Source organism: Schistocerca nitens, chromosome 1 (genome assembly GCF_023898315.1).
Source record: "Schistocerca nitens isolate TAMUIC-IGC-003100 chromosome 1, iqSchNite1.1, whole genome shotgun sequence".
NCBI lineage: Eukaryota > Metazoa > Arthropoda > Insecta > Orthoptera > Acrididae > Schistocerca > Schistocerca nitens.
Window position 1 is genome coordinate 1,283,593,724 of NC_064614.1, and position 14,020 is coordinate 1,283,607,743.

Sequence of the window (14,020 nt, forward strand, 5' to 3'; positions counted from 1 at the left end):
TGAGATGCCTTTCAACGTGCTGTTCAGAAGAGATTTCCAAGCCTTCGTACTCTTACGGATTTATGGACAGCCCTGAAGGATTCATGGTGTCATTTTCCTCCAGCACTACTTTAGACATCAGTCGAGTTCATGCCATACCGTCTTTCGGCACTTCTGCGTGCTCGCGGGGGCCCTTCACGATATTAGGCAGATGTACCAGTTTATTTGGCTCTTTCACCTTATCCAGATCCCATCTCCTTAATTTCCTACCTTTTTGCAACTTCTTCAGTTTTAATTAACAGTTAATAACAAGTCAATTGTGGTCAGAGTCCGTATCTGCCCCTGGAAATATGCTGTTATTTAATATCTAATTCTTAAACCTCTGTCTTGCTATTGTATAACGAATCTGATACCTCCTGGTGTCTCGAGGTCTCTTAACGATTCTCTAACCAGGTCTTGGTGATAAATGAATTGTGATATGCGACAAATTCTACTAGGCGGCTTCCTCTTTCGTTCCTTTTGCCCAGTCCATATTCACTTACAAGTTTTCGTTCTCTTCCTTTTCTTGCTATCGAATTCCAATGACGAAATTTTCGTTTCCCTAATCTATCTGAATAATTTCTTTTATCTCATCGTATATTTCTGCGATTTCTTCACCATCTGCAACATAAATTTGTACTACTGTGGTGGGTGTAGGCTTCGTACCTATCTTAATATCTTGGTTACAATAATGCTTCACTACACTGTTCACAGTTGCCTACCAGCATTCCTATTTTCTTATTCAATATTAAGCTGACTCCTGCATTACCCCTGCTTGATTTTTTATCTACAACCATGTATTAAATTGTCCGAAAGTCCTGTTCCACTTGTCAACAATCTTCACTTATTCTCACAATATCTAACTGTAGCCGCTACGTTTCCCTTTATAGGTTTTGTAATCTACCTCCCCCTACTAAGAGATCTGACATAGCACTCTCCGATCCGTAGAACGCCAGTTTTGTATTTCCTGATGTCGTTATCCTCTTGAGTAGTCCCCTCCTGAGTATCCGAATGGGGGACTATTTTATTTACTGAATTTTCTACCCAAGCGGATGCCATCATCATTAAACAATACAGTAAATCTCCGTACCCTCGGGAAGAATTACGTATCTAGTTTCCCCTTGCTTTCAATCTTTAGCAGTACCAGCGCTGCAACATCGTTTTGGTTGATATTATAAAGCGAGATCCCTCAGTCATCCGGATTGTAGACTTATAAACTAAAAATCTACAAAACCCATCAAGTGAATTATAAAATAGACTAGCAATGGGTTCAAATGGTTCAAATGGCTCTGAGCACTATGGGACTTAACATCTGAGGTCATCAGTCCCCTAGAACTTAGAACTACTTAAACCTAACTAACCTAAGGACATCACAAACATCCATGCCCGAAGCAGGATTCGAACCTGCGACCGTGGCGGTCACGCGGATCCAGACTAGAAATGGGGATATTAAGATGTAACAGCATACATTATTCATGAAACAGTAGTTTAAGGGTTAAGAAAATACGTGTAACTGTTATAGTTACATGTTGACTTTAGTTGCTTGCATCCGGGAGGGGCTACGTAAACATTATACAAGGGCGAATGATGGAAGACTGGAAGACTGAACGATATCTTACATAACAATGCCAGAATGAAAAATGCTATCATAGTACAAAAAAGGCAAGGAAGGCCTGTGCAGACTTAAGGATGTAAAAAAAGGGAACTAACTTTTCTACTTGTCTGGCACATTCAGAGAGATTTAAATCGAAATATCTTGACATGCTCGTAATTTTTTACTTGTTAGTATTAGTACACTTGCCTTGTAATATAATGTCTCATGTCAAGTCAAGTAACATCATATAACACGAAACATATCCTGTCTACAAGAAAGGCATTTGCCTTGTCGTGCGGTATGATACAACTGGTCATTGAAGTTTAGGATGCATGCATCCCCACTCGGCGATACATACTAAATACTCGTACAAGCAAACACGTATCTTGGACACTTCCTATTGTAGATACATCCCACTCCCTGTAAGCTCATAAGTTTGTTCTTACGTCTCTTACCGTACAATTAACAGGTGGTGGGCCTGGGGAGAAATTGTCACTTCAAGGAAAAAAATCAGCTCCCCCACCCAAAAAAATAAAGAATAAAATGTTTTTTTCATTCCAACAGCGGCAAATCCAGCCCCAGGAATTTTGTGCCTGAAGAAAATCTTTCTCAGAAATTACATGTATGCTCTTCAGGCGTATGGTACTATACATTGTTTAGTATGGCTGACGAATATTCTGGGTTTTGGCACAGGATGAGGAACTTTTGCAAAATCAGGTGTACCAACACCTTGCAGCTCAGATAGCTCACTGCCCTGAGGATGTAGGGTTAACTCAAAAAAGAGTGAAAATGTCAAGACGTTTCCATTTAAATTTCTTTCAAGCTGGCAGATAATTTTCCTTGTTCTGCATCCATAACTGTGCCCAGGAGGTACTCACCTTTTTATGCTGCAGTAAGAGCATTTTTCATTCGTGTGTCCCAACTTTTACACTATCTCAATTCTGACATTAGACCGCCACAACTTGCCAACCGATGTATATTTTTGTTGACTCGGACGACGAACGAGCCGGTATAGGTTTTTTTTTACTGTCTTTTCTACCATGTTCTTTGAGTTGGGCACTGTTAGTCTTTCTCCTCTACGATTACCGAACTGGGATGTTTGAACTTGTCCAGTATCGCATGCTGTGTCCTAAGAGCATGCAAGCATGACCAGCACTCTAAGGTCACATGTTTGTACGACGGCTTTTGCTTTTATTTTTTCGTACGATTTTATTTTTTACGATTTTTCTATTTTGTTTTATAATTTGTTTTTTTCTAATTCTGCAAATTTTTATTTTTTATTCTTAATTTTTTGTTTTGTAGTTACACATCTTCTTCATACACGCATGAGGCTGTCTATGCGTTGTAAAGATAAATGCTCAACACAGTACACAAAATAACAGCAAACAAAAATTGGATACATACAACACACTAAAGACTGTTCGAAGTTTTTGATAATATTTACATAAAAAGTTTATGCTGCCTAGCTGAGCTTACGATACAACCATAATATATAGATAAACTTAGGATGCGAACAAAAATGTAGAATGGCTGTACAAAAAATGACGTGTGCTCATAGTTCATGTGAAGTAACAGCATCGAAGCTTAGGAAAATGTGTAAATCTATCCACTCACACATACTACTGTTAAAAAGGGTTACTTTTCAAAGGGTTTCTGGACGGCAAATGGCTTTCGCCTATTTCAACAGCTACAAGAGACGTTACGTCATTCCGCTTCATAAAAGTAGCTGCAAAGTAGCCAACAGGAGCCAAGTGATCTAACACGTTATCAAACAGTTCACAGACAAAGTTACAATCGACCACTATAAAATGTCAAAGTAGCTTCATAATTTATCATGACATGTAGATAACCACGCCCTAGGATAGGCTGACCAACATATACCCAACTTATTGGGAATCGTACAGATCTGTGGTCATATGGAACCTGCTTGTCAGCTAAGCTTATGTGTTGTTTCAAAATTTAGAAAATTTCCGAATGATCTTGTAAATGAAATGTTTCATCTCAATCACAACAAGAAAAAAGTGACTCTGTAATGAATCATACGAATGCTGAAATTTTCGAGCAACAAATAATAAATTACCGAAAAGCATACATGTTGCTGTTGCTGTTATGTCGTATCTTAAAGTTCTTCTCATTGTTTTTTTGAACAAAGCAATAACATCTACATCTACATATACACTGATACTCTGCAAGTCACACTTAAATGCCTAGCAGAGGGTGCATATAACCGCCTCCATAATAATTCTCAGTTATTCCAATCTCGAATAGGGAGTGCAGGAAACGAACACATATTCCTTTCAGTGCGAGCTCTGGTTTCCCTTATTTTATTATAATGACCGTTTCTCCGTATATACACTCCTGGAAATTGAAATAAGAACACCGTGAATTCATTGTCCCAGGAAGGGGAAACTTTATTGACACATTCCTGGGGTCAGATACATCACATGATCACACTGACAGAACCACAGGCACATAGACACAGGCAACAGAGCATGCACAATGTCGGCACTAGTACAGTGTATATCCACCTTTCGCAGCAATGCAGGCTGCTATTCTCCCATGGAGACGATCGTAGAGATGCTGGATGTAGTCCTGTGGAACGGCTTGCCATGCCATTTCCACCTGGCGCCTCAGTTGGACCAGCGTTAGTGCTGGACGTGCAGACCGCGTGAGACGACGCTTCATCCAGTCCCAAACATGCTCAGTGGGGGACAGATCCGGAGATCTTGCTGGCCAGGGTAGTTGAGTTACACCTTCTAGAGCACGTTGGGTGGCACGGGCTACATGCGGACGTGCATTGTCCTGTTGGAACAGCAAGTTCCCTTGCCGGTCTAGGAATGGTAGAACGATGGGTTCGATGACGGTTTGGATGTACCGTGCACTATTCAGTGTCCCCTCGACGATCACCAGTGGTGTACGGCCAGTGTAGGAGATCGCTCCCGACATCATGATGCCGGGTGTTGGCCCTGTGTGCCTCGGTCGTATGCAGTCCTAATTGTGGCGCTCACCTGCACGGCGCCAAACACGCATACGACCATCATTGGCACCAAGGCAGAAGCGACTCTCATCGCTGAAGACGACACGTCTCCATTCGTCCCTCCATTCACGCCTGTCGCGACACCACTGGAGGCGGGCTGCACGATGTTGGGGCGTGAGCGGAAGACGGCCTAACGGTGTGCGGGACCGTAGCCCAGCTTCATGGAGACGGTTGCGAATGGTCCTCGCCGATACCCCAGGAGCAACAGTGTCCCTAATTTGCTGGGAAGTGGCGGTGCGGTCCCCTACGGCACTGCGTAGGATCCTACGGTCTTGGCGTGCATCCGTGCGTCGCTGCGGTCCGGTCCCAGGTCGACGGGCACGTGGACCTTCCGCCGACCACTGGTGACAACATCGATGTGCTGTGGAGACCTCACGCCCCACGTGTTGAGCAATTCGGCGGTACGTCCACCCGGCCTGCCGCATGCCCACTACACGCCCTCGCTCAAAGTCCGTCAACTGCACATACGGTTCACGTCCACGCTGTCGCGGCATGCTACCAGTGTTAAAGACTGCGATGGAGCTCCGTATGCCACGGCAAACTGGCTGACACTGACGGCGGCGGTGCACAAATGCTGCACAGCTAGCGCCATTCGACGGCCAACACCGCGGTTCCTGGTGTGTCCGCTGTGCCGTGCGTGTGATCATTGCTTGTACAGCCCTCTTGCAGTGTCCGGAGCAAGTATGGTGGGTCTGACACACTGGTGTCAATGTGTTCTTTTTTCCATTTCCAGGATTGTAGGTCAACGTCAAATAAATAATTTTGCATTCGGAGCAGAAAGTTGATGATTGAAATGCCTTGAGAAGATTCTGCCACATCGGAGAACGCCTTTGTTTTAATGGTGTCCACCCTAAATTCTTTATCATGGCAGTGGCACTCTCTCCCCTACTTCGTGATGATACAAAACGTATTGCGTTTCTTTGAACTTTCTCGATGTACTCCGTTAGTCCTATGTGGTAAGGATCCCAGACCGCGCACCACTGCTCCGAAAGAGGACGGACAAGTTTGGTGTAGGCGGTCTCTTTAGTAGATCCGTTACATTTTCTAAGTGTTCTGCCAATAAAAGGCAGTCTTTGGTTTGCATTCCGCACAACATATTCTATGTGTCATTTCGAATTTAAGTTGTTCGTAATTGTAATGAAAAGGTATTTACTTGAATATACTGCCTTTAGAATAGACACTGATTTATCGTACAACCGAAGTTTCCTGGATTCTTTTTAGCACTCGTTTAGGTGATCTCACTCTTTTCATTATTTAGGGTCAATTTCCAATTTCTGAATCGTTTTGCAATTAGTTTTGATCTTCTGATGACTTTATTAGTCTATAAATGACAGCGTCATTTGCAAATAACCTCAGTCGGCTGTTCAGATTGCCTCCTAAATCTGTTTACATAGATAAGAACGGTTCAAATGGCTCTGAGCACAACGGGACTTAACTTCTGAGGTCATCAGTCTCCTAGAACTTAGACCTACTTAAACCTAACTAACCTAAGGACGTCACACACATCCATGCCCGAGGCAGGATTCTAACCTGCGACCGTAGCGGTTGCGCGGTTCCAGACTGAAGCGCCCAGAACCACTCGGTCACAACGGCCGGCTATTTGTCAGTTATTCTTGGTGTCAGCTGTTCTTGATTCGAATTCTGGAATACTTGCTTAGTCTTCTATGATGAAGGAATTTAGGAAGGCTGTGTTTAGTAATTCTGCTTCAGCAAGACTGTAATTGGTATTTCCATTGCTATCGTGCAGAGAAAGCACTGATTGTCTCTTGCCGCTTTCATACTTTACATATGTCCTGAATCTCCTTGAATTCTCGTTGTGGAAAGTGTTCCAAGCGTTTCGCACTGAATTTTGCGTTAAATTTCGAGCTTCTGTAGAAGATCGCCAATCTTGGACTCTTCGCGTTCGTTTAAATCTGGCGTGCTTCTTTCATTGTTTCTGCAACAGTGTTCTGACCCTTTTTGCGTAGCAAGGGGATCAGCTAGGTCGTTTGTTATTTTATTTGGTATAAATCTCTCAATTGATGACGATGATATTTCTTTGAACACCGGTCTACAGTTGCATTGTTATTTTGGAATGAGTGGAAATTGCTCCTTAGGAATGCGTCAAGCGAATTTTTATCAGCTTTCATGACTAGAGGTATTTTTAATTTATTTTTGGTGGATTTTTAAGTTAAGGTGTTTAGTCTCGCTACGACAACCCTGTGTAAAGTAATCCCTGTATCCGCTTTGATGATCGTTATTAGCGCAGGATTATTTGTTACTAAGAGGTTAATAATGTTTTCACATCCGTTTGCTATTGGCATGGGCTCATGAATTAACTGCTCGAAATAATTGTCAGCGAATGCGTTTATCACAGCTTCGGATGATGTTTTATGCATGCCTCCGCATTTAAACATGTATTTTCCACAACGTATCCATTGTACATTAAATTCATCACCAACTATAACTGTATGAGTCGGGTACGTGTTTAAAATTAGACTGAAGTTTTCTTTGAACCTTTCAGCAATTGTATTAATTCAGTTGGGAGGTCTATAAAACGATCCAGTTATTACTTTATTCCAGTTGCTACGAATGACATCCATCCATTCTCAGGAACTACCTACTTAAATTTCGCTATGAGATGAACTACTTCTAACAGCAACAAACAAGACAACGCTGACTGTGTTTACCTTATCCTTTCGGAATACCGTTAGATTCTTTGCAAATATTACGGCTGAACTTATCTCCGACTTCAGCCAGCTTTCAGTGCCTATGACGATTTGAGCATCAGTGTTTTCTATTACCACTTGAAGCTCTGGTACTTTCCCAACACAGTTACAACAATTTACAACTGTTAAGCCGATGGTTCCTAGACCTACGTTCATCTCGCACATTTTGAGAGAGAACCCCTTTTTGTCTTTCCCCGAGGCTCTGTAACCCTAAAAACCGCCCACTCAACGCCAAACAGCACCTCCTACCCGGTAATGCCGCATCATGTGTGTAGTGGTCTCCTGACCTTTTGAGCGATAAATGAAACCCAAGCACACTATGGCGCAAATCGAGGAATCTGCAGCCCACACTGTCACAGTACCGTCTGAGCCTCTGGTTTAAACCCTCCTCTCGGTTCTCTACCAGAGGTCCGCCATCGGTCCTGTCGACTATGCTGCAAACGCTGCGCTCTCCTTTCATCTCGCCACCAGGACTAGCAGCTTTTGCCACTCTGTTAGCCGCTCGAAACCAGAGAGAATTTCTTTCGATCCAAAGCGGCACACATCAATGCTACCGACTTGAGCCACCACCTGCAGTTCGCTTTAACCTCTCTCTTCACGGCATCCGGAAGGACTCGATCCATTTCTGAAATGACTCCGCCCAGTATGCATACAGAGTGCACACTGGCTTTCTTCCCCTCTTTGCCAGTCACGTCTCTAATAAGCCCCACAACACGTCTAAGATTGGAGTTCCCAGTTACCAATAATCTGACACTCTGTGATTGCCAGGATTTTGCAATAATAATAAAAATTGAACGTAAAAAATCCATAGCCAGAAAATTTCACACAATTAATTTTGGCACGAAATGTTGCAACAACCACACCGACTTAGCAGTGAGTATGATTGGCTGAAATAAATAGACGAACAGCGAAATATCCTATGCACGACAAAATACTATCAACTTTTCAATCCTGTACGATAAATGACGAAATTAAGCGTGTTGTGTCCGAAAATTAATTTTCTGTAAGACAGCACTTTAGTGTTTAAGAAAACACAGAAAAACCTTATCTACTGGTTAGAAGTACGGTTACCTCCTTCCTGACAGTTATTTTTGTACCAATTCATAGGTTAGTTTAACTGTCTGAGTGGTCGTCCACAAACTTTTAAATGCTCTAGTAAACAATATATCATTTCATACAGAGCTGGGCATAATTAATGTTTGTTACATGCTTTATTTTGATGTACAAAGATTTTTTGAAAGTTATAAGCCACTGGCGAATAAAATGTAATCGCATTAACAAGTAAATGACAATCAACTCTAATAAACGCTATTTTAATTATGTCCAAATGCACAGCTAAAAATGAAATGCAGTTCTACGAAACACAATTTCACGCGAAAAGGCATGGTTTTGCGCAAGTGAAAGACGAATGATAAAAGATTTTGGCTAACTTTTCTTACATTTACAGTAGGACTGAATTTATTATTATCACCTTAAACGGTCTCAGCTTGTGCTATTCACATAAAACCGAATTTCACTTGCATTTGTGTCCAAACTTAGACCGCTATTTTGTGGCAAGGGATAAAGCTTTCACAAAACAATAGCATAGCCATTAATTACACGATTTTGTATAACTTCTTACAACATTTGAACCGATTCGCGCAATTTGGGAACATAGAAGTGCCGTGGCGTGCTTAGAAAGGCTCACAGAATCGTGTATTTTGCACATAAAATCCAACTCTACCTACATTTTTGAAAGTGAGTTTTCAATTTTACCGTAGTAAGGCGTTTTGTATTTGTCTTATTTACTTGAAACCGTTTACGCGCATTCGATTCAAGTAAGTACTAATTTTATGTACTACAATAACCTCGAATCTAAACCATCTTATCTCGATAACGGATCAACATTATTGGAGTAAAACAAAATTATTTTGACTCTATTTATGTACATTCGAGCAGTGTTTGAGCCGTTTTGTATCAGTTTCAAGTATAGAAGCGACGCGGTTCAGAAACCTCACATGAAAAGGTGTTTCTTGTACGTAAAATCCAAACGAAGCAAGTTTGTTTTGAAACTGTTGAAACTTATCTTGGACGAAGGTCCGACACACGAGTCGACCAAATTTGAACCATCAGTCTCACTACAGTCAGAAGTTTTTTCTCATGAAATCCGAATGGTTCACATACAAATGGTATCATTAACTGAGCATTAATTTCAGCGCAATTACAGTGTTTTGCGAATTGAATTAATCGATTCATCCATTTTTTCTGAGCGCCAGCTCCGGTTCGTCGATCAAGCGTTGCTTATTATACCTCAGAAAAGCCACAGCAAAACCGATGTCAGAACGTCTATAAAAATGGCCGCAGGTCCGGGCTAAAGAAAAATATTTCTACCTTATGTTCTTAGGCCAAATAGGAACCTAACACCAAGAGCCCGCAAAAAACAATTCCGTGCGTGGCCTTTTCTACACAGTAACAATTCATCTCTATTGCTTGTTACTTTAAATGTTTTTACTGTCTTTCATACTCCTTCATAACATTTTCGTGATACATTTATTTTCCTTTATTAATCCTCAATTCAATGTCTCTGTTCGTATGTGCGTTCTGTCCCAGTTAATATTTTGTAGTGATGAAATTTTGAACTTTTGCTTTCCACACAATGTTTTCTATTACACACTTTCACGACTTTGTTGCAGTTACATAGCTTTTGAGGCATCTGTTTGTTATTGCTGTCAGTCTCTAGGCTTTAGTTAGCGCCTTCCTCTGAAACATCCCGCCTTCCAGGAGTGACATTGCTGGGCAACTGCTGCGACGTTTGGAATGTGGGAGAGAGGTACTGGCGGAAGTAAACCTTGGGAACCGGTAATCGAAATCGGGACCCGTTGAGCCAGAGGCAGCAACGCTAGCCACTAGAACAGGAACTGCAAACGTTTATCTAACTCCACGCCAGCATGAGGCAAGTCCTGAAAATGAACAATTTTGTACGGATATCGATACATGATGTTTCGTAGAATTTTATGCACCGGTCTCACAGGCATGTCCAAAGTTCGGGTAATTCCCCGTGCACTCCATGTTTACACGCCTCTGCTCGAGCCCCCTGGAAATGCAGAATATTTCTTCAGGAATATCGTTAACATTTACTCCAGACCCTTGGCAGACATCGGACCAACAATCTTTTCCATACCCCGGAGGGTCCAGAACTTCTGCACAGCTACTTGCGCAAAGTCACCGTTCTTGTAAAAGAGCTTTACAAGCAGCTTGCGATCCTGCATTGAGATAGTTACTCTATTTCAGAGGCAAACCGAAAAACAGCCGTTTACCATGTGTCTTATATTTTGCATATTTTCCCCCTTACTGCGCCATCTGATGGCAAAACTTTCGTATTTCTTTTCCTATAACGTTTCCCCCTTTTTCGATAATAATCCGTTCAAGTTATAAATAGTTCTGAGAAGTGGTTAGCTGTTTACAGCGTTTTAAAACTGGAGCTACCATTTTTATAACCCTGTGAATCGATAACGTTAATTTCCTTTACAACGCCGTTATTATACTGAACACTCGCAATCGACTTAAACAGATTACGAAAATCAATTTTGAATTATCATTAGTAGGGTCCTGATTTGGAGGTCTTACCCTTATTCACCCCATTATGATCTGAGCAATTGTCGTGTTGTTATCAGGAGGTGTTGCGGAGAGCGAGATTGAGTGAGCCTGCAGAACGCCAAGCCGCTAACGAGACGTCATTAAATTAAAACCATTTCTCGGCGGGAATTTTACAGTCACTCAGTCTTCTTCCCTGTGCTGTCTAGCTGCGAACGTGCCGAGTCCGCGCTGTTTGAAAGCGCGAGAGGCAGCGCGTCAGTGCCAGGGAAGGAGGAACTTGCCGCACACAGGTGCCGTGTTCCCCGTTGTCAGCGCTGCGGCTACGTCGCAGGAGGCAGCGTCCCCGCAGCCCGGCGTGGCCGTGGGCGTCCGTCAGAGCCTCAGCGTTCTGGACGAGTGGAGCCGCACCGAAGCTCGGTCCCAGGAATCTGCTCGTGCCTGTTGTCGGTTGTCGAGTTGGTGTTTAGGCAGGAGACTCAGCAGCAACACACAGCCGGTAAGGCTGTACTTGTACTGCCCCAGTAGCGATGACAAAGGCGCCCAGCCTAAGCTGAACAGCTCGAAGACAGGTAGATCGGTTCTTCATCGACGAAAGACAGGCTCCCCCCCCCCCCCCCCACCACCATTCCCAGTCAGACACTGTTGTGGTCGGCACGAATGCGGATCGTATATCAGAAGTTCCCTGTGAGGCCGAACGGCTGTAGATTTGCAGCAGTGGACTCTAAGTCACACACTGGTGAGTGAGATGATTGAATGTCCTCTCTTTTGCAAGCCTGTAAGCGCTCTCGTCTGCTCTAGTGTTTAACTTCAGGGTTCCACAGTGTTCCTTTATGTGAACTTTGCATCCGTAAAGGTATTCTTATGACATCTCTAAGTGAAGTTATTACACGTTGCCTCGTTACTGTAGCACGTTCTGTCTGTTCCGCACTGTTGTCGAAATGCTGAATCGGTTGTTCTCGGATTCCCAGTCGCATAGTCTGATGAAATGCGCTCGTAGCTTGTTTGTACTTTTGGCCTCCAACGGTGACATTCAGTTACAACACCGTTACGAAGCCGGTCGGTTCTTAACAAAATATTATCCGTGCACTACTTACTATTCCAATGTGCAACATACCTCAAAACGCTTAAATCTTTCTTAAAGGTCTCAAAGGGAGCTAAATTGGACTTACACAGAAAAAGTGGGGACTAAAAGGACTTGATGCTACAAAACATGATTTTTATATAGAATTTCTGATCCTATACTGCGGAAAAAAATCGCGAAAGAGCTTCTGTAAGATTTGCAAGGTATGAGACGAGGTAGTGGCAGAAGAAAAGCTGTGAGGACGGGGCGTGAGTCGTGCTTGGGTATCTCAGTTGGTAGAGCACTTCCCCGCGAAAGGTAAAGGTCCCGAGTTCGAGTCTCGGTCCGGCACACAGTTTTAATCTGACAGGAAATTTCATATGGAGCTGCTGCTTCATGATAACGCACGTCCCCACATCGAAGATGTAATGTACAAGTTACGCCAACGTACGTGGGAGACACTTGAACACCCGGCCTATAGTCCTGATCCCATACCGTTGGATTATCACGTCATCGCTCACTTAAAATAAGACCTTCACAAATCAGCTGTACCTGTCGGATGATGTGTATCAGTTAGTTACGGACTTCGTCAACCAGCAGCCTGATGCGTCGGTGGGATGATTTCCTGAATGCCCACGGCGATTTTTCCTGATCGGCATACCGATTCTGGACTCTACGGCTTTTAAGCAGAAACTTTCTAATCGTTCTTTATAAAATTAGATGACTGACATGCATATGTGATTGAGCTTAAGTTGACATTTTATATGTTTACGATCTTATTTTTTTTAGTTACTGTCGTCTTCTTAGTTATTGTTTGTTTAGGTATTCCGTTCTAAAAAGACATTTGCTTCAGTACCAAGCTCCACAGCTCACATTACGCGCTCCACTAGTAAGTAGAGCAAACACAGACTGAACCATTAAATTCTCCTATGGCAAATCTTAAAACGGACACCTTTCGTCTAGACTTTAGTGAGGATTTAGTGTCATCTAATCTGCCATGGGTCGTTCTAAGGAACACAACATTTTACGACCTTCCTGCAATATACAAGGAAAGTCGACACTGCAAAAATTATTTGTAACAGATGTATGATAAGGCTATTGCTGGTATTAAAGCAGACAGTTATGACCACTGCATTTGGCATTCAGTCGACGGGACTACAGACGTCTATGGCAGACCTTTCTCAGCCTCCAAAAATGTACTGAGAGACAGTTGTAAAGTTTCATACTACACAGCTTAGAAGTGTGGTTCATTGTGTACTGCAATTCCAAAATGTTGTATGATTGTAGCGTTAGGCCACGGACTGTGGTCATACTCAGGTACGCATAACAAGTCTGTGTTTTGTGTGACTGACATATGATAGGATTTTTTTCCGTAAAAGGCGTCCCATTACTATATTACCAAAAGAGAAGATAGTTGTAGCACCGTTAAATATCTCAACTGCTTGTGAATTTTTCCGAGTTTCGACATAGGGAATAATTAGTAGCTCATTTGCCACAAAGAACTAGAACGGCTCTGTCAAAAATATAATGACCGTTTCTATTTTAATATTGGAGTCCATTACACTTTCAATTGAAGGAGTCCAAAAACGCCAAAACAAGTCTTACAAAACCCAATAATACGGGCGCTTGTCATCACCAATATTCGCTGCTTAGTATCGGTCCCAGGGCAGGCTCACAACAATGAGAAAATCGCGCGACGTGACTCTGCCGTTGCTTAGCAACTGTCTGCTTTGACAGCTCAAGTCATCCGGGGGTGTGTCGCAGTTCTTCGAGAGAAATAAAGTGATTAAAGAGTTTGCTGCCGTTCTTAGCACTTAGAAGTTAAATAAGGTTTTGAAAGAAGGTTAACTGTTGAAGAGAAGCAGACTTGTGACGAAAAACAATGGACGTAAGTGACCAATCCATATGCAGCCATCGTAACAAGTCCACGCTGAGGTCTGACACTGTAGGCAACAATTTCAAAAGCTGCTACTGCTGAATGCTGCGTGTCCTAATGAAAGTAAGATACAGCGTGAATCCGAGCACCG